The 4,947-nt window shown below is 36.9% G+C and overlaps 1 pseudogene; it reads right to left on the reverse strand.

Annotated features, from left to right (window-relative positions):
• Window positions 1–458: 458 nt before the first annotated feature.
• On the reverse strand, window positions 459–4,682 carry LOC143232572 (uncharacterized; annotated as a pseudogene).
• Window positions 4,683–4,947: the final 265 nt, after the last annotated feature.

Below are 4,947 nucleotides of genomic sequence, written 5' to 3' on the forward strand. Positions count from 1 at the left end.
GTTCTCCTTATCTAATGGGTCCAATAATAACCTTCTTTTAATTCCCATTACATTACATTTTGGCTTCTTCACTACATATTTTGCATTCAGTTTTTATATTTTACTTAAAACTGGAAAATTTCTTGTTGAATTTGACTAAGACTTCCTTGTTCTCCCCCCCCCTTCTCTTTTTAACATGTCCTATATAACATGAACAACTATCCATAACAACTTTTATTTACCCCATCTTTATTTGCTTTTTTATTCTTGACTTCAGTTTGATATTTCAAGGTCATCTATTAGATGACAAAAGGTTTTATAAGTAAAACCAGTCGTAAAATAAAGAAAACTGCTAACAGCCCTATCTAGTGAACAAATCTAAAACTAGAAAGCTAGACAACCATTTTGCTGTGCCACTTGACACATTCAAATGAATGGTTTTTGGAGAAAAGGATTTGTTCTAAAAAAACATTAGTCAGTCAGTCAATGTTCCGGTCATTATCAAAACTCCTTAGATTGTCTATCAACTTTCTAACTTTGGTACTAAAGGCAGGCCTCCTCTTGTCGGTCTTCCTCACTTTGGAGCCCCTCTGAGGATTTATGCCAAGGAAGATCCTGCTAAAATTGATAAGCATGGTTAAATGAGTCATAATATCCTGAATTCTGTTTTATATATATATTTTTTCATAACATTTTGACAATTCAAATTATCTGCATTATAACAAAATACGATAAGGCCACAAGGAACAAATCTTTTGTTACTCATCCTTTTATTCCTTCTAGAGTGGGTTACAGGGCACTTTTTTTTTATTCTGACCAGTCCACTGTTCAATTTGCAACAAAATCGCTCAATTTTTCATACATGTCAATTCTCTTATAGAAAAATTGTCATTCTGCTGCAAATACCATGTACTTCTATTTCTGCCTACTGGTGACATAACTTTTAAACTGAATATTCAACCAAATACTTCTAGCAAATATACATTTCATGCTGTTAACATATAATATTTTTTAAAATTTTTTTCAGTAAAGCCATAAAATGTTTACAGGGCAGCCAAGACTGGATGCAGATAGCGATGATTCACAAATCTGTATTTCTTGTGGCCTAAGCTTAAGTTTAGTATGGTGAAACAGGTCTGGGACATGTGAGAGAGGACCTGTGTAGTAAGACTAACTAACTACTTCAGCTGGCCTTGCATGTCGGCCAGTCTAAATACATGCAAATTGATTAGTACAAGTTTAAAACTTTGAAAGACCAACTGTGAGTAGGGAACATTTAACCTTGGTCCTAAGAATGGCTCTATCAAACTGATGGGTAGCAACCAAAGTACCGGTATTCTTTTGCATAGGAAAGAACTATTCATATTTATCATCTTCATTTACAGGTCAAAAGAAATAATGTACGTAAATACAGGTTAGTAAGAAAGTGCTATTCCAAACCTTTGAATAAATTCAAGAGTGTTGGCAATGGATTCTGGGTAGGTGATGTTCAAGTTATAATAAGCTGCTATGGTCAAACCAACTGCCATCCGTAGGGTGACATTTTCTGCCAGGATACATCCTTCTACAACTGCATAGCAGTTATTTTCAAATGGATGGTTTCCTACAAAAATATAAAACAACAAGAGTACATTTTGATGTTCTTGTGAGGCATATTTTCTTGTTAATACTGTTATCAAGTTTTCAGCCCTGATAATTCAGGTCAGACCAAAACCACATATGGAACCCTGCAGCCTGTAGTGTGTAGTTTTCTTTTATATCTCTCCTGATGTTACAAATAAAACAAAGTACTTAGCAAACTGCCTATCAAAGAAATAATTACAGCTGCCCTCTTCTATCAGAGGCAGCTATCATATTTTCAGTGACGTCTGTGTGTGTGAGTTGCCCACATTTTTTGCCATGCAGGACTGTGTAATTTTGACCTTGAATGGTCAAAAATTGAGGTCTAGCAATTCACAGGTCTAAACTCTAAATTTACAGAAACATCAAGGAATTTTGAATATTGTATTATATAATCTGCAGTGGTGCCATATATTTTAAACATCTCAAACTTTAGGCCATCATTATCATATACAATGTGATGCACATAGCCCCCCAAAAAAAAAAATATCCAAGTACAAAAAACAGTATGCATGAGTAAGAATATATTAATAAGTATCTTACCTCTGATGACTACATGGGGGTGAGGTAGGTCATCATGTTGTTCTAAATCAGCAGATGTGATGATATCCTGTTGAAAAAATTATATAATCCTATTACATGTATTTATAAATTAGTGTCTAATACTGGAAACATACAGCAGGTCAAGTGACAGCAAAAGTTGATTTGTAATCAGGATTATAATATGAACTTATCTGCAGCGCAGCCCTAATTTGACGGTCACATAAGTGCTTAATTCATTTGTATAAATTCTGCCAACTTCAGTGATCCATAATACAACATTCAAAATGGCTCATATTGCTGGGGAAAATCTTCAAGGACTGGCAACATTGGTAAGGTTGATGAATATTTTGCTTTAGTGAATATTTTCCTGTTTACAGTATAATCCTGTTTTAAATCTTAGATAAGCGTTTTATGTTAATTATGTTAATGCTGGATACTGTCAGTCTACTAAATGTTTGTGAAAAGAACCTTGGTACTAAGTTAAATTAGGCAGTAGTATTAAAATGTACAGTACTACAGAGAACAGTATTTCCTTAAATAGTAGCCCTACCACAGGTCTCTGTTTTTTCAAGCTTATATTTGACATAAATTTGCTAATCCTGTTTTCTTATAATTAAACTAGTCAATATTTACAGAAATTAGCAAACATTTAAGAAAAATTTACCAAAATCTCTAAAACAGGAAGAGCATCTGGTCACTAGAGCTTGATGTATACAAAGGTATTTTAACTGAAATGTGATATCATTTTGCAAAATTTGCCAAAATAAATTGTTCCTATTTTTCACTCATTATAAAAGCTGTAGTGAAAGCCTTACCTCTGCAGTTTTAAAGAGGTCTTTATCTTCTCCAAAGATCAGTGAGCACCTTTGTTAATAAGGTAGTGCTGTGACGGGTAGGTGCTGGTCATACTTTGAATCACCCTTGGCGTGTCGGTACTACCATGGTGGTATTCTTCTACAAGCCAGCACCTCTGCTATTCCTGGCTTTCCTCAGTCTCCCCTGTCGGGCAGATCAGGGTGCCACCTGATACAGCCATAGCTATCCTGCTGCAGCACTGAGGCAGACTTTCTCTTAGCACTACCAGTTGTACCTCCATTTTCTTTTTCTTCCAGCAGCTTCCTGCGGAAAGAGTTGCCTCTGCTACAACGATTCAGGTTGTCAAATCTCTCAGAGAGGCGATTTGCGAGAGTAGCATACCCTTTCCCCACCTGGCCATATCGTGCTATAGAATCCATGAAGGTTCTAGGATGCGTATCCACAATCTTCTTGGCAATAGCATTTAAGTTAGCTTTCCCAGGTTTGGGATTTACCTTAGCTATTTCTTGGCACAACACTCTTACTGCAGCAAGGAGATCAGTCTTGGCTGGGGTTGTCCCTTTGGCACAAGCGTCTTGGACTGCATCAGGCAGCTTTTGCCAAGGGATTTCGAATCTCTCTGCCCAGCTTTGCGCCTCCCGTCTATATCCAGAACCTGAAGTGGTTGGTGTGATATTGTCCCTTGACAGTGACAATGGTGGGGGTGTGACACATTGTTCGGCTGGTGAAGCTGCTGCAGCAAGGTTTCTACTTTTGGAGTCCCAACAACTGATGGGATACTTTCGGTGCCTTAAGAAAGTAGATTACAATAGAAAATTACAAAAATATCTAAAGAGAATTAAAGTATTTGAAAAAGCACTTATACATTACCCATCAAACCAAGTTTCACCTGCATTTTTGACAATTAAATGCAAAGTTCTGTTTAGCTGTATTTTTGACAATTAAATACAAAGTATAGTTATAATATTAAAGTAGTATTGACAGTTTCTTGCAATTTCATGCAAGTTAAGTCCCCAACTTGTGCCTCTCATTTTGATGGGTGAGGAAAAAACTCTGCACCCCTCTCTGACATGCAGAAAGGTCTTAAATCCCCTCCCCAAGTAAGAGGATTTTTTTACAGCTGGAAGGTAAAAGGGTTGCCTGAATTACTTGAGGGTGGGGGAGATGTATATAATATTGTTATTTCAGTAAAAGAATCCTACTTTAGGGCTAAATTTTTGCCCCTTCCCCTTCCAAACGTATACTTTTACATAAAATTTTCCCTGCCCCCCCAAGAAAACTCCTCCATACATATTTAATCACATAAAAAGTTTATTTCCCCACTTTAGTGAAAAAGGGCCCCAAGTTTGGAAACGCAGAATAAACATTAAAATATTGCCTGCCAAAAAGGATATTTAACTAAAGTTATATGCATTTGTTCATTAAACTTAAAGAATACCATTTGCTGAGAAGTGGGCTTTCAGTTTGAGGGCCAGTTTTCTGCAGGCAAGCAGGTTTAGTGTCCCTTCAAGATCTTTCTCAGGATCAAGAAACTCCAAGTCTTCCAGATTTTCCATCCCAAATTCTTGCAGCTTCTCCTCTAGTGCTACCATCTTGTCTGCTGGAAGATGAAGAGCTGCTACAAGAAAGTTCTTCACTTCTTCTGACACAGAGGGCATCCTAAAGTCAAAGGACAACTAAATTAACATCTGATTAGACACAGTGCATATAAATAATGACACCTGTACTATTTTTTTGTCCAAAACAAAAGCTTAGAAATGGCAAATAAGTCCCCAGGCTAGACCAGAAGCGGATCCATGGGGGGGCAGAAGGGCTAGGATCCCCTTTCTTGGCTGCAGCAATTTTTTCGGTTTCAAACCAATTTTGCCACCTGGACTCCTTTCTTGTTGGCACCTGAGGACCTTTCAATTTAGGATGTCTTATTGGTCATCATAGATTGATCCCCTTTAAAAAATCTTGATCTGTTTCTTAAGATGGATGGACAGACAG

This window comes from Tachypleus tridentatus, chromosome 11 (assembly GCF_004210375.1).
Source record: "Tachypleus tridentatus isolate NWPU-2018 chromosome 11, ASM421037v1, whole genome shotgun sequence".
In the NCBI taxonomy this organism is placed as follows: Eukaryota; Metazoa; Arthropoda; class Merostomata; order Xiphosura; family Limulidae; genus Tachypleus; species Tachypleus tridentatus.